General features: G+C 42.9%; 1 protein-coding gene across 1 annotated transcript in view; it reads right to left on the bottom strand.

Annotated features, from left to right (window-relative positions):
* LOC102426948 (pappalysin-1) overlaps window positions 1–20,079 on the bottom strand; it is a 299,588-nt gene that overhangs the window by 190,883 nt on the left and 88,626 nt on the right. The gene's annotated exons all lie outside the window — the stretch shown is intronic.

Raw genomic sequence — 20,079 nt, 5'->3', positions numbered from 1 at the left:
CGACGGTCCCCCCCGCCCCCCCTTCGCCCCTGCACCGCCGCCGGGAGCTGCCAGCTTTGGGAGACTCGGCGCCTCGACTTTCTTCGCTTCTTCACCCTTCTTGGGCGAGCCCCCCCTTTCACTTGCTTTTTTCTTTTCTTTCTCGCTTTCCTCCTCAAGGTGTGTGCTCCACTACCCCCACCTTTGAAAAATACAGCCCAACTCCTCCTGGTTGGCAATTAATTTCTCTCCCCGCTCCTTTATCTGCCCTATCCCCCCTCTTAACAGCTGGTTGCCTTCCTCCTTGTTTTATTTCATTTTATTTTATATGATTTCTCGCTCTACCAAAAAAAAAAAAAAAGCTCCTCTAAGACACTGCTCTGCTGAATTCCCTCCCCCCAAAAGATGCTCTAATTTATTTATTTTTTGCGTCCTTTATAACACAAGCCACAGCCCCCTTCTCCCCCCACCGGTCCCCCCTCCCCTCCCTCCTTCTTCACAAAATGAAAGGAAAGGGGGGGAAATCTCTCAGAAGATGAGTAAACAAGCGTATGCTAATCTGCTCCCGAGCGCTCCACCTTCCCAATTGAATGAGTCCCTGTTAAAACTGCGGGGATCATGACTAATCAATCAGTTTGGAGAGGCCAAGCTACGCAGCCTGCCTCTACTTTGCCGTTTGCCTCTTTCCTTCGCTCCCGCTTCTCCACCCCCCCTCTTTTTTTTTTTTTTTAAGAAGACAATCTTAAAGTAACAATTTAATGAAATTCTGTACACACCCCCTTATGGTCCTCCCAACTCTCCCCATTCCTGCTCAAAACACACACACATTCCTGTTTTTGTTTTGGTTTGCTTGCGTTTGTCCCCTCCTTCATCCCCCCTCCTCATCATTATTTTTCCCCCTCCTGGAGGGAGAGGAAAAAAAAAAAACACCTCTCTCTTCTCTCAGGATCTCCTTTGCACTTTGCTGGTAAACCTCATCCTTCGCTATAGCACATAAAGAGTCTTGAAACTTGATTCTCAGATTTTTTTTTTAAATGCTGTTTCTCCCTTTCACTCTCTCCTCTCTCTCTCTCTCTCTCTCTCTCTCTCTCTCTCTCTCTCTCTCTCTCTCTTCAGCCCCTTTCCCTCCCTCTTCCTCTCCCCCTTTCCCTTCTCTCTTGCCTTTCCTAGCCTTCCCTCCCTTTCTCCTTCTCAGAATTCCCTTGAAGTTATGCAATGATGAAAGTCCCCCTTCTTCCCTGAGCCCCTGTGTTGCTGGCTTCAGCAGGTCCAAAAGCTGCCCTCCTGGATTCGGAACAAGAAACCCCGAGGAAAGGCATTTTCCAAGGCATTTGCCTTTCAGAAGCTGTGGACTCAGCACAGCCAGGTCTCTCACTTTTCCCGAATACTCTCAAAAAATATTCTGTTGGTTGTTAGACATTATTTTTGTTTAATATTGAAAAATGAGAATGAAATATTAATTTGCCTATTTTTTAAAAAATCAACCTGAGAAATTCAGGTTCTCTAACATTGTTCACGTCCCAGGTAAGGATCTGACCAATGTGCTGCTTTGTAGGACTGTTTTGAACTGGCACATAGATGTAATGTATTTTTGTTCTTCTTGTTCCCCCTCTTTATAGAACTCAAAAGCTCCCCCTTATGGCAAAAACGGTTCTTTCCTTTTTTTTTTCATCCAAGTGTATAATAAGTCAAAATGAGTTAGCAGTGGTGGATTACACATTATTACCAGTCTGTTCAAATAATGTAGTGATAAAAATATGCTGTGTGAGGTTTGCATGTGGATAGCATGCTGGAAGCCTGGGGGTGAAATGTACTCCACCAATGTGCCACTTTCCTCCCCATGTGCTCTGGTCCTCAGGGCTGCTCCAGATGCTATCTGAGAGCTGGGCTCATTCCTACTCTTCAGGGAGAGGGAACACCAGTGGAGAATAAGTGGTTGTGAAACTCTGCAGAGTTGTAGAATGAGCAAGTGAGTCAGACATCCCCTCTATAAAAGCCAGAATGCAGCATGCAGGGATTATGACACCATTCTGAAAACAGGAGAGCCCAGATTCAGATCTTGGTTTGGAAGAAACATGCCATATAGTCCTGGGCCAAGAATGTTTGAACTCAGTTTCTCCAGTTATAAAATGAAAATGGCATCCTATTCTACATGTGTTTCCAGAGACTGGGTGGAAAGAAGTGCTATGGATAAGGAATTTGCTTAAGCAAATCTTTCAATTTCTGCAGCGCCAAGTCATCTAGAAAAGCCATGAGGTTGCCATTCAATTTAAAAAAATAGGAAAAAAGAAAACCTATATTGAACTACATAAATTATGTCTCACAAAATCCCTCTCTTTCCCCAGTAAAAGTTGGAAGATGCCTACTAATTCACTTCAATTGTGGCAGTCATTTGGAAACTCTATTTCTTCCAGGGGCTTCTAAGTCACTGTATACAATGGTTTTGAATATTTCTAGACGTTTGGAGCTTTGTCAACTCTTCCAGGAAGTCAGAACACGAGGGCTATAGTTCTTAGTCCCCACTCACTCCAACACATGTCAGTGCTATGCCCTGAGTTGCTTCGCTAGCCCTTCACTTTCTCACCTTTAAAATGGGAATAGGCATTTCACAATATAATTTGAGGAAAAAATATGCTCTTCAACCATACAAATGCTATATAAACACCATTTAATCTACTGCCATTGTCAAGGACTAAGAGCTCCTTAGGTTCTTAAAGACAAACAACATTCTGGGAGCCCAGGCTTTCATTGATGTCGTGTGGCAGCACAAAGAGGAAGGGACAGAGAGATCCACGTCTCAGCTACTGGAGCCGCTAGACTCAGTCCCTAAACGTATTTGGGAGCAATTGCCAAAGCCTTGGACTGGTCTTTCATGGAATATCCATTTATTATTCTATCCCACCTGTCTTGGAAGCCACTCTTACTTTATGCATGTATGTATCTATGTATGAATGTATTCTGTATGTGTGTGTTTGGTTTTGACTGAGTGGACAGACTGGGTAAATTGTAACCTTTGGTTCATGATCCACTGTAATCATTGGCCTATGCATGGCATTCTTATTTATTTACACGTATGTAATAAGGGATATGTCACATGCTGCTAACCCTCTTTTACTCCCTTCCTTGATCTTTCATTATCTGTAGTCAAGGAGCAATCATCTGAGAGTGAGGAGACTTGGGTTCTCGTTCTGAGCTGTGTGAGATCTTGGAGCTCAGTTTGCTCTTACGTGAAATGAAAGAACAGGAGTTGAAGATTCCTAAGGTCGCTCCCAAATATGAAGTGGAATGGAGCTTTTGATTATTGCAGTGTGACAATAATTCCCATTTAATCATTCCCATTTAATCATACTTGGTCAATTCCCTCTCACCCTCCCCCCACCCCAGGGAGTCCCTTCTTCCTGGGGATTTTTGTCCTAAAAACTACTTTTTTAGAATAAAAATAGTTCTGTCCCTCCACTCTTATTACTTGGTAATAAATAAAAACAAGATGTTTTGCCAGGGAAGGGGTCAGGATCTAGTGGAAGTTAGGAGAGTAACACCTAGTGGAGTCTTAAAGTTTAGGGAGGGTTTGAGTGAGTGAGTGAGTTTCAAAGTACACATTTCAGAGTCACCCTGCCCTGGGTTCCTATGACCTCCAGCAAGCAAGTCTAGTGGCCTTATTATGGATGTGTCCTGAGGATAGTGTGCTGTGACACATAGTAGGTGCTCAATAAATGAGTGCCCTCTCTTTCTTTACAGGGATCTAAATACTATGGCCTGCTGTGCTTTCACCAGTTTCCATTTAGAGCCAGAGCCCCGCCTACTTCTTACTCAAAGGCAGAAGGATTAGTCTCATCTCAGAATTCCTAGGCAGGCATTGTCTGGCTGGTAGGATCTGGAACTCGATTATATCAGATCTTGCATTGTTCTCTGTGTCCTGTTTATGTCTCTCCTCCAAGATTAGAACCCTTCCAGGGCAAGGATCTTCAAGGGCCACTTCTGCCACCACATCACTCCTCCACTAGCCTGAAGGGCTCCCTCATCTGGGCTGTCCTAGAACTTCCTCTGAATTTCTCTGGGCACATCCCCAAAACCAACTATTAACATTTAATTACACACGTGCTTGTCTCCCCTTTCTGTGTGGACAAAGATTCTGTTGCATTCATATTTGTGTATAGCCAAATGCTTAGCCCAGCACTTTGCACATAGCTCCTGGTTTAGTACCATTAAATTTAATTAAATATGTATATATAAATGCACACATATATAGATCTACACATATGTGTACATTTATATAGATGTAAAAATGTATGTTTTTTGCTTCTTTAGTTTTTTCTGTGGTGCCAATATGTTTAATGCTCTGAACATACTAGGTTTTTAATAAATACGTAATTTTGCCAGCCTTTCCCAAGTGATACATCTGTGGACACCCAGACAGACACATTGAAGTTCATTGGCTGCCCAAGTTGAAAGTCACTAGAAAGAATGTGAACTTGGGAGTAGAAGAAATTTGGATTAAAAGACTATCTTTGCTAAATAACGATCCTAATAACAGCTTATATTTATTGAGTATGCACTGTGTTCCAAGCAATATTTAAATGCTTTTTATAGCAATGATCCCATTTAATCCTCCTAAGGAGCCTACAGAGGAGGTCCAGTAATCATTCTATTTTACAAGAGAAAAAAAAATCTAAACGCCCTGAATCACAGTGACCAAACAAAGAGTGGAGAGCTCAGCCAATCTGGATCTAGCACTATGTGTTCTAGCTTCAGGGGCTAGGAAAAATCCCTTAACCTTTTTGATAACTGTTCTTCATTTTTATAGATGTCATGGGGTTACCTGGGAGATTAAATGAGACGATGGACACCATGTTACATAGTGACTAGTACATATGTCATTGGGTGTTAACTAAACACTGGCTTCTTTACTTCCTTCCCAACAGTAGTTTCATTCTATTAATTTAACACATGTAGTAGAGTTGTCAATTATAAAAATTGTGCCAGAGTAATAATGATCCACCTGTATTGAGCACCTACTATGTGTTAGATACTGTACTCAGTTTTTAACTTTTCACAAGACTAGGAGGTAGGTTAGAACTCAGTCTATCTGAATTGTTCAGCAGTATTCTGTATATCCTTCAATCTTCTTAACTCATATTAAAACATAAATTTATTTGCAGCCCTGAGAATATTTTAGCATCTCTACTCTCCATCTGAAAAAAAAATTAAATCGGTAATTTAATAATTGCCTGTTCTACAAAGCCATAAAGAAAAGAGCCAGTGGCCACACTGTCTGAGGTAGGGTTAGGGGTTCCAGCATAGGAATTGCTCTGGCTGGAGGTGGAGCTGGTGAGCTCCAGCTGTCTTCCTCTGTATTTGTTTAACCTTTTGTGTCCACAAGTGGGTGGTTCTGGAATGAACTGGAGTCCTTCTTAGTCTTCCTGCAGGCTTATGACTAGGGAACTGAAACAGCAGCTTCTAGAGTCCAACCCTGGTCCTTTGATTCATTCCAAAGAGTGTCATTTTGTTCACCTCAGGTGCCCAGGCATTTCTTAAACGTAGAGTTTTAGTTAAGGATGAAGACTGTTGCTTGACACTGCATTTTTTATTTGTAGAAAAACATAGTTTTATCACTTTTATTTTTACTCTTTAGTAATAATAATAATTAGCTATAATTTATTATGAGACAGCATCTTGAATGGTTATTGCATTATTTCACTTAATCCTCAAAACTATATGTAGTTTTTCTTATCCCCATTATATAGACTTTTTAAAGAATGAGGCTCAGTAAAGTTGGATTTTATGACACATTTGAACCCAAGTTTATCTCACTCCAAAGTTCCCATTCTTAACTGCCTGGCTGGCCTGGCTCTAATCTACTATTAATCTTTCTATTGTTTTAAATTGGACTCAGGACCATATCTCCTTAATCTTGTGGAAGAGGACGCTTTGTGAGAAATCGGAAATGGAAATGGGCAATGGTGGGCATTCTCTTCATTCCTTTTGCCTTGTTTTGTTGAACAGAAAATAAAACATCTGATAACCCCTTCCGCTTAATTCTAGGACAAATGTATCTTGTGGCATTTTTGAGATGAGGCCTTGAGTCGCATAATGGACAATGCTTTCAACTCTGTAGTGTTTGTTTTTCTCTCCAGAAATTGCAGAATCACTGTCCAGTTGGCCACTTTTTATATCAACTGAGACTGAAGATATGCAATTAATTATTCTTTCAAAAAGATCTTTCCCTGGGAAACGAATTCAGCAATGGTTTCTGATGAAACTCAGTCTATGCCAGTGAAGAATAACAGGACTTGTTGAGCACCTTCTGTATGCCATGTATGAATATGAGGGCACAGAGTCTCATAACCACTCGATTAGGTTGGTTTTGCTCTGTTTGTTTTAAAAGATAACGACATTCAAGTTTAGAAAGAGGGAGCACTTTACCCCAAATCACCTCGCTGGAAGATATACCTCCAAACCAAATCTCTAACCTTTGTGCTTTTTTCCAATCTAGTGCAAATGTCACCTTCTCCATAACATTATTCTTTATTAAACATGAAAATAAATCATTCCCAGAGGATTATTTAGCTTGTTTGGGTCTCCTATGTTGTTGGATTTATGCCCTTGTCTTCCTTTCTGTGCCAGATCTTAAGCTTCTCGAAGGTGAGACTGAGTCTTCTGCCTTTTGATATCCCCTATGGGATTAACCCTCTATGGTTCATGCTGAACAGAAACTTAGTGAACACTTGGCAAATGCCTAGGGACCTCTGTTTCTCCTTGCTATGTGTAACTTCCAGAATAATGCCCTGTTTCTTTCATTTCACCTTAGCTTGGGTCCTTTGAATTCTTAAAACCCAGTTGAAGAAAGTCCTGGCTCTTTCAGAAAACCTTACTCATGCCCTCCCCCAGTCAGAGTTAATCTCTCCATCCTCTGAAACTCTCTCTCATCTTGTCTTCAAGCCATGCAGCCAGCTCCCATGCACAGCCTGTGTGGCTACTTACCTTGTCAGGTGAACATAACCCTTCCTACGTGGCACATGGGGATGATGTTAGTATGTGCTGCACCAGCATACTGTCATATATATTTCTTAAAGTAGAAACAGCTTTACAACCTATTAAACCTACAGCTGAAGACTCACAGAGGGGAGGGGATTCTTCTAAAATCACACATCGAAACCATTCCAAAGTGAGAATTCCCTGGTTTCCTAGTTCCCAAACCAATATTATTTCTGCTATGATGTCGCTCTTATTGCAGATGGTGATAACTCATTTATTCAACTGACAATTATTTATCAGTTATCAATTTCTGTGCCTGGCAGATTTGGTTATCTGTCTAGCATAATTTTTCCCTCTCAAATTATCATCATTGTCACTGGTAGTTGAAATGTATTGTTTGCTTATGTGTGGTGAGTACTTATACATTGCAGCATACAATCTTTATAGCAACCCTAAGAGGCAGGTAATATGATTACTTCCATTTTCCAAAGAAGAAAAGGAGTTTTAGCCCTAACCGGTTTGGCTCAGTGGATAGAGCGTCAGCCTGCGGACTCAAGGGTCCCAGGTTCGATTCCGGTCAAGGGGATGTACCTTGGTTGCGGGCACATCCCCAGTAGGGAGTGTGCAGGAGGCAGCTGATCGATGTTTCTAACTCTCTATCCCTCTCCCTTCCTCTTTTTAAAAATAAAAAAATCAATAAAATATATATTTTTTTTAAAAAAAGGAGTTTTAGCCTATGTTCTTAAGCTTTAGGATAAACTACAGCAATGAGACATTTGAAAATTCCATCCAGAAAATTGGAGATTCATTGTGCAGTGTCCCAAGTTTGTCCTGAAACTCATGGCTCCAACAGTGGTCAGCCCTCCACAGTGAGGTCAACCAAATTGCTGAACACTGACAGAAAATGCCATTCAATTCTGGGAGAATACAGGATGCAGACTCACTTGGACGACATATGAAAACACTAACTTTAAATAGTGAATCCTATATAATAAAAGCGTAATATGCAAATCAACTGAACAACAGAATGACTGGTCTCTATGCTGCACACTGACCACCAGGGGACAGACGCTTAATGCAGGAGCTGCCCCCTGGTGGTCAGTGCGCTCCCACAGAGGGAGCACCACTCAGCCAGAAGGCGAGCCCAGCTGCCATAAGAAGCAGCAAGGGGGTTCATGGCTGGTGAGCACAGTGGCAGTGGTGGGAGCCTCTCCCGCCTCCACTGCAGGCAGGTGGTAAGAAGCGAGGTGTCCCAGACTATGAGAGGGATGTCTGACTGCCAGCTTAGGCCCGATGCCCCCCTGAGGGGGGGTATCCCGAGGGGTCCCGGACTGTGAGAGAGTACAGGCCAGGCTAAGGGGACCCCTGCCCCCCAGTGCACAAGTCTCATGCACCAGGCCTCTAGTTAATAATAATAGCAACAACAACAACAATAGCCTTAGAGCATGGCCCTGGTAGATGTGAAGAACTCTTGTGCTCCTCAGAAAAAGGAGACGTGTAACTTTACGGTGTGTGTGGTGTCATGTTCAGAAATGTCCAATTTCCAACTGGATCTGTTCCTGTGGTGGTTAATAAGGACCATGAGTTAAACGAGGCTGATTGAGGGGATCTTATAGGAGCCAAGAGTGCAGGTTCTGTTTTTACTTCTGCCACTACTAGTAAGTCCCTGTGTTGCCTTAAACAAATCCTTTTCCTTTCTCTTTGAGAATCTGTCCCTTTCTTTGGAGAGAGAAAACCATCTAGTTCCTGGACTGGTAGCCAGCAGATATGCTCTGGGAAGGCCGTGCTGTAGGGCCATTGTTCACTCTGTTCTCTGGGGCCAATATTCTTCCTGGTGGAGTGGTGACTGGGAACTACCAGTTGTTAAATGATTCTGAACATGACCCATGTGAATAATTCACTTCTGATTTTAGAAGGCTGGTCATCATCATCCTGATTCCAACGGGAATCCAATTAAACCCCCCGAAAGATGTGATCCCTAAGACTCACACCCACTCAGTTCTTCCCTGGTTCTCATCAGCACCCTGGAGTCATTCCACAGTACTGCTTAGCACAGTTCAGAATGGTGGGCTGCCTCTTAAAGTCAAATGTGCTCTAAGTTTAGAGGTGGCTCTTTGGCCAGCCAGGCTTCTCAATCCACCAAGTGGTCTCAACATCTTTCTGGCACTGTCTGGCCACAGGGCTCCTATGTTCTCAAAAGCAATATGACCTTGTCTTCATGTCCCACATCATTAACTTTACCCCCAGAGGGGAGAGGAGCAAGCACTTTGGCCCAGAAAGCTAAGTGGGAAAACACTGTGTAGTTATTACTGGCCCAAGTCACTCAGGGTCTTCATGCTAACCCAGTTAACAAACCCTCTGAAGACTGGAGAGGAACGAAGAATGCTCATGTTGGGCCCACACTGGCTGCGTTTGATCCTGACCATGTGGCTGTGTAGGAGACCTACCCTGTCCATGTCCCAGTTCCCTCACCGGTAAAGCAAGGACAGTGATAATAACACCTGTCCTTTGGGGTTTCCATGAGGAGTAAATAAGTCAGCATGCATTAAGCACAGGACTTCTCTGTGCAGAGTTGATGCTCAGTTAGTACAAGTTCTTATTTTAATCGCCTTTCTATTAAGCTTTCCCCAGTCCTTAGCCTCCCAATATGAAAATGAGCATGCTGTTCTCTTACTAATTTAAGAAATATTTGTTAGTGCCCATTGGGTACGAGGTATTGGGCTAAGTGCCAAGGATTCAATTATGACCCATGTCCTCCTGAGCTTGCCTGTCTAACTATACTAGTAATGAACACACACATTGAGGAACACAGGTGCCAGGGGCTGGTTACCTGTTTGCTGCATTAACCATTTCAATTCTCACAACAAAGTCCTGAGTTAGGTATAATCAGTGCCCTCACTTCACAGAGGAGGACAGTGAGACCCAGAAAGACTAAACAGCTTATCCACAGTTAAAATATGAAGGAGCCACAATTCAAACTCAGGCAGTTTGGGTTCTGAACCTAGTCTTCAACCACTCAGCCACATATCTCATTGGAAAGGCAAGACATTAACTAAAATAACAAAACAAACCGAAAACAAAAACAAATGTGACAGAAGCGGGTTGGAATGGTACACACTTGGTACCTCTGATGGACGAGATGGGGAGCCCAGGGCAAGCACACAGAGGGAGTCAGGGGACTTTTACTTTGTCTTGCTTGGCTTCTCCTTTTACAATGGAGGTATATTGTGTGTGGATTTTGATAATGAAAAGAAGAAAATACTGCAAGATGAATTATCAGCACAGAGTCTTTCTATGCACAGCTCACTTTAGATTTTGTGAAGAGGTTTTCTCTTCCATAATCTCATTTGAAATTTGGGACCGCCCTGAAAGGCAGGTGAGACAGCAGGGATCGCGACTGGCTCCACTTTAGGGATGAGGAGCATGAAGCTCAGGGTCCTGTGACGGAACCAGGGTAAAACAGCCAAGAGGGTTGAGCCTGGGATTCCTCGTGTGCACCTTGATCCGCGAGCATACCCCATCCTGATGGCTAACACGGTTCCCTTTGCTGCTAGACAACAGCACGTGATGATGATGACAATGATGGTAATGATGTGTAATAAGTAACATTTCTAGGGTACTTTCTAAGACAATGCACTTTGCTTAGCTTTCACTCATAAAATCTTCTCAACACCCATTGGACATAAGCACATTTCTTAGTCACACTTTCTGGACAGGTAGCCTGAGACTCAGAGACTCACTGACTCATGGGAGGTTGTGTGAGAATTTCAGCCAAAACCACTGAACTTTTGCTCCTAAAATGAAATTTTGCTCCTAAATGCTCCCTCCTTGGGCTTCCACAGTTAGTTATAAGAAAGGAAAAATAAAAACCCAGACTTCTCCATTACCTCAATGTCAAGACCAACTCCTGAGGAAAACTTCATTGACATCCTGAGCAGCTGTCCCACCGTTATCCCTCTGACAATTCCTCTATCCATCTGCACCTCAGTTTCACCATCTGAAAAATGGAAACAACAATACCTCCTTCACTTAGCAGAATGTGGTTCTAAAATGATATGAAGGAGCAGCCTTTACAGGAGCAGCTCCTTGGCTTTGCAGTCTTACGTCAATGCCCTCTCTGGCCAAGCAGGATGTAAGGATCTGGACAAGGTTTGTGTCTTGGACACAGGCTTTGGAGCATGAGTTGAATTTCTGGCTCTGTTATTTACTAGATGCATGCCGCTGGGCAAATTACCTCACCTCTCTCTTGGTCTCCGTTTCCTTATCTATAAACAGGCTTAAAATCACCTACTTTGCAGTGTTAATGCGAGGCACAAATGAGATAGGGCACTGAAGGCCCTGGCACAGAACCTGACTCAGAGTACGTGCTTAGAGACGTGGCTGTCTGCTTTAGGTGTCTGTATCTCACGCTGCACCAGCCTATTGCCAATGCTCGAAACTCATGGAACGATAGACAGTTACACAACTTTTAAAGAAGCAATTCCAACCACAGATATTTGTTCCAAGGGATCCCACTCTATCCAAATGGACTCATTCATCCTCAGACTATATTTCATAAGGGGAAAAGAAAAATGACATTCTTTATTTTCATTGGAACTTTTTCTTTCTCCCTCTCTTTCTTTTTAAAAAATTTTCAGACTCCTGGGGGACTAAGGAAGGAAACCTGAGAAGCTAAGACTTGATGCAAATGAATGTCTAATTGCTGGATTTCAAGTTGTCGTTTTCTCTGCCACATCATGTGTGTCTGCTATGCCAGGCGAGCGGAAAGGAAAGCGAGACAACCTCTTAGCAAGCACACTTGATTTGTGTACTCGCTTTGTCCACTAGCATGGCTTCCAAACTCCCTGCCCAGACTACACACTCTGCTTTAAATACCTGTTTGTATTCCCTCCCATCCCACCCCACCCCGTTACCAGGGTGGCTAAATATCAGTTTGATAATGATAATGAACCTTTTTGCAGTAGGTACTGACATTCAGATCTGAAGAATGAAACACTGCTTACTTAGGATAACAGGCAAGGAATTCTACTGAACTTGAGCCTGTCTTTCTTTCATTTTTCCTTTCTTTCTATTGTTCTTCCTTTCTTCTTTTCTTCCTTTCTCTCTCTTTTCCATCCTTTCGTCCTCTTTCCCTCCCTCCCTCTTTCTGTTTACCTTCCCTCCTGCCCTCCCTTCTCTCTTTCTTTCTTCCTTTCTTCTGTTCTTCTTTCTCTTTTCCTTCTTCCTCTTTCCCTACCTCCTTCTGTTACCTCTTTTCTCTCCTACCATCCTTCCCTTCCTCCCTCCCTCTTCTTTCCTCACTTCTCCCTCTCCTTCCACCCCCTCTCTCTGTGTCCTCTTTTCTTATTTTATTACACAAACGAAGCATGGGCTCAGGAGTGAGAACAACCGGCCTCCACAGTGGACTAGGTAAATGAGCCAGTTGGGACGTGGGTCTAACTATTCCTCCTCCTGCCTACCACACAGGTCTCATGCCCTGAGCACTCACTATGCCGAAAGCCATGCTGTGAACTTCACAGCCTCTCTCTCAAGTCACACAGGTTGTATCTATCACATGAGGACTCAACCCAGGTATCTTGCTCTCTTTACTCACTAAGAGATGCTGTGCACAAATTTAAAAGTTTTCTGATCATAATATAAAACTAGATAGGATTATTCTCAACATTAACATTCTTTAAAATATATATATATATATTTGTTTCAGAGAGGAAGGAAGAGAGTGAGAGAGAGAGAGAGAGGGAGAGAGACAGAGAGATATAAAAACATCAATGATGAGAGAGAATCACTGATCGGTTGCCACCTGCACGCCCCACACTATGGATCGAGCCCGTACCCTGGGCATGTGCCCTGACTGGGAATCGAACCAGTGACCTTTGATGAATAGGTTGATGCTCAACTACTAAGCCATGCTGGCCAGGCAATCAACATTAATACTCTTGATCCAGATCACAATGGCAACTGGTCCACTTAAGTACAGTTAGTGTGCTTGTTTAATCCCTTACGGCCACAGTAGTTCTGATGGTTACTTTCTATGACCTGCTTGATGTGGCTGTCATTACTTTTGGGACATTATGACTGTGACAATGAGCATGGAACCTCCCTAAGGTTGATTATAGTATCTTCCTTATACGTGCCACAGAGCTCAGGGCTATATATCTCTGATCTCACCAGTATGGAAATTTTGATGTTTAATGTACTTTCTCTGAAGATTTTCTTACAATATTCCATGATAGTGTCATTGCAGAGAAAGATACAGTTGAGCTAATAAAGCCCATGGAAACAAAGATGCCATGAAAGGCAGAACTAGACAGAAGCTTTTCTTGTCCAGTAGCTCCCATCCCTATATTAGAGACGGGAACATGGAGAAATAGGGGGTAGCCACTGCATCTGGCCTTTGTTGGAACAAGACCCCAGGTCTCCCGAGTCCTACCAAAGCACTAGTCCACTCTATCACAATTCCTGTGATGGCACTAGTTCAGCTGAATATTTTTGGTCAGATATGTGAACGAATGAAACACTTTTAAAGCCTAGAAATGTTAGGACAATGCATAAGCCCACTGCCTGTCAATCATGATAATGACATTATTAGGAATACCAGGACTCCTGCAATGATGCTCCCTTGCTCTGGGTGCTTCCAACTCAAGGAGTTCTACATCTCCACAATGCAGAGAAACAGGTTGCCACCCAGATAAGCACACCGTGTTTCAAGTACTCATTAGTATTCATTGTCCTTGAAGAGTGACTATTATACCCTTCATATTCCTGGGGAAGTTATGCATATGTAACAGCAACTCACACCCCACCCAGATACATTTTTGAGGTAATTATATACTTTTGTTATTGTTGTTTTTCTGGACTAATAAGCTTCAAACAACACCTTTATTGCCTGGGGGAAAGAAGTCTGACAGCTCCAGATGGCAGCCCATCAAAACTGAATATGCTTGTTGAATCCTCCTATTTCATGGTGATGTCCCTCCTGGGACAATGAGACCGACCACCACTGGCTTGCAGCTTCTGCAGAGGAGGAAGGTAGCACTGGCTACTGCCCACCCCCTGAACCTGGATGGGGAGAGCCAAGATTTCCTTAAAGATCAGCAGCTCATCCTTAGTACACAGATACATCAATGGACTATCTCTTGCTTGAACAAATGTTTTGTGCACGATGTGGCTTTTGATAGTCATGCTGTCCATGTCCCCAGATGGCACGGGAAAATGAAAAATCTCACCTCACTTGATTATTCTTCAGATCTTCATGATGACACTAATTACATAGTCTAATTAGCAGGCTCCTGTCCGGAGATTGGGAGTTACTTGAAGAAAGAGGGTAAATTTTGAAATTTGCTTGATTTTATCTTTGGCTCAATACTCAGTGCTGTGAACTTCTTTACAGAATAAAAGAGCTTAAGAATGGTCATCAAATTTGCTGATTTTAAACAATACCATGTGGTAGTTTGTCCAGGTTCAAGTTCTTATTTTAAAAATACTGTATGCTAGGTGACTGGGATGCAGTCTTTGCCCTCAAAAAACTAGAGAGGAAAACAAACTCAAATAAAGGAGTGTAATAAAGTGTTCAAACTGCTCTGATACAGGTGCACGTGGAGTACTATGGTACCTCAACAGACAACAGGGGGGTAAGGGCATGAGTGGGGCGTGGAGGGGGGGCAATGGGGGGATAAGGACACATATATAATACCTTAATCAATAAAGAAAACAATAGTGGAAGAAAACAAAATATGCACAAACAACAAAAAAAGAGATAAATGGTTAATTCTAATTAGATGAAAGGGGAAGAAAGAAAAAGTTAGGGAAATTTTCAAAGAGGAAGAACACATGTTTAATCAGATAGGGAGAGAGCTGGCATTTCCACGCAGAGGGAACAGCATGTGCAAAGGTCCTGTGGAAGGACTTAGACAATTTGAAATATGCAGTTGGTTTGGCTGACCAGAGTGTAATGTGCACAATCAATGATATAAAAGATGGAGAACTGCCCTTATAAGACATTCAGCAGGCTTGAACTTGATCCTTAGACCAGTGGGAGATAATAAATGGTTTTATATAAGGGGGCGATGTTATGAGATTTGTTTTTTTAAAGGATCACTCTGGCTATTGTTTAAAGAAAGGACTCTACTAGATGCTGGAGGTAAGAAAACAAGACTAGAGATCAAAGGACTCATGTGAGAGGTGGTGAGGCCTGACCAAAGATAATGAATACACATATATTCAGGGAGTAAAATCCATAGGACCTGGTAATGGAAGAAGAATGAGACAGGAGGAAGAGTTGAAACATTTTGGAATAAGAAACTTTGTAACTAGATCAAGGGGCACTGGAGAATGCAGTGGGGACTCACCCCTCATCCTTGCTGGTAGGTTAACATATTCTCAGTGAGAAAACTGAGGTCAGGTCAGGGTCAGGGGTGGCCCTCTCGATCCCACTGGAAGGGGAAGAGTACTCTTCAGTGCCAGATGGGTCTGAGCTTCCTGATTTTGGTGCACTCTCTATGTTCTAGAACAAGAACCAAATTTACTAGTCTTATTTATAACAAGGTGCTATAGATAAGAGAGCCTCAGGCATTGATAGACCTCTCTCCAGCACAGGGACTTCCCTTTAAGCATTTCTCTTCCTAGACATCATCTGGCCTCCTTAAATACTTTCAATGACCAGAAGCTCCATAATTTACAAGAGTGTCCTGTGTGAATTTGGGGAAGTTGAATGGCGGACATTAACACCAATAAGTCATTTTTTTTGTCTACACAATGCCACTGCCTATACTGAATCCATCTAGGTCCACTACTATCATGCCAGGTAGGTTACAAGATTTGCTCAAGATCACTTCACCAGTACATGGTGGTACCAGTTCTGAAACTCAAAAAAGGTGCCTTGCTCCTCTGCTCCCACGATGCAAATGTGCGCCATTGCACATAAACACTGCATCACCATGACTCTCCGGGTTTGTGTCACTTTCCCCCCATTTGACTGCAGCCCCTTGGAGAGCAGGAACTCTGTTTGGTAACTGCTCATCACATGCCTCCCTCGGGCACTGGCCCAGAAGACATAGGTGTTCGATAAATGTTGCTTGAAAAACAACAATAAAAGATTCAGTCCTTTTTGTTGCAAGAATAATGCCTAAAATCATCTTCTCTGAAACTTTTGATCATGGCTTTCCTCCCTAAAGTCACAGAGAAGAAATATTTGTCTTTTACCTGAGGGTCTTCAATCATCTCTTGTTAATCCAACCTCCATTGCCTACAGTTTTATATATGGCTCCCAATACTCCCTCCCAGGGGTAAACTTTCCTTTTTCCCTTTGCTTGTTCTGCTTTCTAAAATGTTACTAATTAATAGTGGGAGCAACAGATAGATCCCTCACCACAACCAGCTGTTCCCTGATTAGAAAAGCCTTTCCCATGTATACAAACGCTTGATGATTTCAAGAGACCAGACGGAAACTGTCACGGCATCGGGATTCAGTGCCCGACCTTCAGGCAGTGCCTCAGTGTGCCAAGCCATGTGGATGCAAAGAAAACCAAGATGAGTCAGTGGCCCAGATGTTTTGTTGTCAGGTCACCAAGGCTCTGGATGATTGGAGGCCTAGATGCCAGAGTTTGTGTGGCCATGTGTAGCCACAGCTTCAAAGTGAACACAAACCTAATAAAGCAAGGACTGATTCCAGAACTGATGGGAGGTGAAACACAGGGAGAGGGAGGAGACTTGGGCAGAAGGAAGGGGATAGAGTAGAGGAGAATCAGGCTTTCAGGGGATTAGGGAGGGGATGGTACTGGGTCTACCAGAGACATTGATATTGGGGAGCTAGCTCACATGGTCTTGTGTCACCATTACTAGAAGGGGGAGCATGGCCCAAACATTTCCTGAGCACCAACTCTGTACTAGAGATTGTGGGAGACGCTGCGAGTATGTGGTGAACACGACAGCCATTGTGTGTACCCATATTTAGTTGGGTATTTAGCAGAGACAAGGGACATTAGAATGCCTCCTGGTAAGTGTTTCAATAGGGGAGTACAAGGCTCTGAGGGGTCGTAGAGGAGGTCACCAGATCTACAGGTGTGTGTGTGTGTGTGTGTGTGTGTGTGTGTGTGTGTATGTGTGTGTGTACATCAGAGGGCATTCCAGAAGGCTTCCTGGAGGAAGTAAAATTTTAGCTGAGGGTTGAAGCATGAGCAGGATTGAGCCTGGCTGTGTCAAGGGAAGCCCATTCCCCTCAAGGGAACAGTATTATAGAAGTTTGGAGGTGAAATCATGATAAGTTTAAGTGATGGAAGAAAGTGTGTTGGTGAAAATGGAGTGGCAAGAAATGAGTCAGGAGAAGTATGACAGGGTTACATGCTATAAGGTCTTACAAGTCATGTTGACATTAAACTGTGGAGTGGCGTTGCCTGCTGTGCCATGAGGAGAATGGGTTAAGAGGGACAAGATGGGAGGCAGAGAGATCAGTTGGGAGGCTGTGGCAGGAATTCAAATGAGAGATGGCAGGCTCGGACACCTCCCAGGTGGCATGAATGGCCCCCTTTCAGTTCCACTTGGATCCTTCCCAATTAATTTTGTTCTAGCCCTTTCACTGCATCTTCATCCTTCATGAATTCCTACATCTAGGACAACTCCAGACACATAGGAGATGTTCACAAATGGATGTTGAAAAATGAACACACTAGTTCTGGGTCTGCTTTATGGAGATTCTCATCAGGTTTTCTTTCCCGGTCATATGAATACTTCTCAACTTCTGAAAAGGATTAAGATCTTATTAAATCAAGAATGGTAATGTCTTCCACCTAGCACATATCCACTAAATAAATGAATTCCTGATCACTAGATATGCTTTTAACTTTTTGATTTGTCTTTTCTAATCCTTCATTCTCCACTGCAAATATCTGTCCAATCAGACCTTCTGATTTTATGATCTCTGTGGAGTCATATGACCCCAGCATTGGAAGGGACTTTAAAGATCATGGAATCCAGCTGCCATAATAGGTATAGCAGTGAATTATTAAGTAGCACCAGGTACCAAACCCGGTACTAAGATCTTTTGGGGATTTTACAATTTAATCCTCACAACAACCCTACAGTTAGGTACTCTTGTGATTCCCATTTAATGAGGAAAAAACTAAAGCACAGAGAAGATAAGTAACGTACTTAAGTACACACAACCAGTAAGTGGTAGAGCTAGGGACCACACTTAGAGTCTGTGCTTCCAAACAGCTGTCAACCATGCCAGCACCGTGAATGTCGCGTGGAGACTGAGTTCCTCCAACACCATCGCCATAACAGGCATTCTGTTTCTTCCATGTAAACAGTGATGGGAAGGCTGGGAAATAAACTGAAGAGGAATGCCTCTTCCCCAAACACAAAGCTAGAATTTATTAAAATGCCACCCATTTGGGATGGTCAAAGGATACCTTTTCTCTTCCCCTAGGATTGGTGGTTGGGGTTTCACACTCCAGGGGATGCTGTTTTCTTTGCCATCCATCAACCCATCACACCCCTTTGTAACTCCATTCCTTGGGTCTGGAAGGCTTTCTGTGACCAGTAGGCTGGGTTGGGTTCCCCACCTCTGTGTTCTCACAAGTCCTTTCACTTTCTATCCCAGCTCCTTTCAGAGTCTTTTACAACTGCCTGGGTGCTTGACTTCCCCTTTAGAGAGTGGTGTCTGCCAGGGTGATGACCTTTCCTGTCTCACTCCTCATGGAGTCCCCATTCCTAGTATAGGGATAGCAGACTGCATTTGTCCAGAAGAATGTGGTGACATTTTAAGAAAGATATCACATTTTCTTTCACAGGGACTGTTTGCTCCTTCAATCTAAATGTGTTTCACCCCACCTTTTTCCTATTCCTTTCACCTTTCTTGCCACATGAAGAAAGAACCACCAGGGAGCTGCTGTGGAAGGATCTGGCTCAGCTTCAGTTCTCATTCCAGTTCTGCCAGGAATGTTTGGTGTGACTTTGGGCAATTAATTTGCATTTCCTGGACCTCTAAAATGAGTAGTTTGGACAAAGTTTGAAATTGCAAAACGGTAGTCCAAGGGCTGTGCAAACATGCTATGATTGGTATACATAGTATTTTTTAAAACATGTGCATTTAGTGACAACATCAATATTTTGAAAAAAGTAATTGCCAACTCATCAAATCTGAATGCATTAGAGCCTTCCTATGATCATAGAAGATACCAATCCTGGTGCCTCAGTAGTAATTTCCTCTTTAGATGAAGTGTGACCTCCCCAGTTCACCTTCCTGACTGGTGTCACTCATTTCCCTGCTCTTCCTGGCCTTGGTGGACATTTACGCTCACCACCCCTGGACCAAATGGTCTCAAAGATCTTCTCCACACTTAAAGTATTTGAAGGCCAGTCCCTAGTTATGAGAAGCAAATATCATCTACTGATGCTTTCCCCCCAAATAGAAAATAAAATGTACATTTTTATTATCCTGTGAAGATGTCACTTTTAAAAATCTTCAAGAGGAAATTGAAATCATGTTGGAGAAATTCAATTATCATTTTGTCTACTAAGACAGACCCTGGCTATTCCCCCAGCACATGGGACCCCCCCTCACCAGATAATTGAGAGTAGGGAGTAGCATGAAGACTTGAAGTGCAAGCCAATTTAGGCATAAGTAAGGAAGGGAAGAGCTTCAGGAGACCTGAAAACATCATTTGGTATCACCTAACTATAGCCAGGAATCCAACTGCAATTCTCCCCTCAAGGTATTGTCTGATACCTGTAAGACAAGATGAACCTGAAATAAGTCAGAGGGAAGCCTTAAAAGCAATTCAAGCATCAGAAGTAAAGGCTAGAATGAGATCTAAGATGTGAAGTCAGTACAATGTCTAGCACACAGTGGGCATTGCATGAGATGGTGGCATATGTGGGGAGAAATGTGAGGTACCTTTTGCAGGAGAGATACACAGATGGATGTTGAGAACAGAACTGATGTAACTGTAGAACTGGACCATCTCTTGATACCATGCCTGCAGGAGGAGAACTAACATTTGTGGATACTTACAGCTTACATGCACTTTATATTTTGTCATCCCATTTTCTATGCATCATAACTCTAGAGCAGTGGTTCTCAACCTTGGCTGCACATTAGAATCACCTGGGAATCTTTTTAAAATC

The sequence above is a fragment of the Myotis lucifugus genome, unplaced genomic scaffold (assembly GCF_000147115.1).
Source record: "Myotis lucifugus unplaced genomic scaffold, Myoluc2.0 scaffold_273, whole genome shotgun sequence".
NCBI lineage: Eukaryota > Metazoa > Chordata > Mammalia > Chiroptera > Vespertilionidae > Myotis > Myotis lucifugus.
This window is presented reverse-complemented; position numbering and strand designations above follow the sequence as displayed.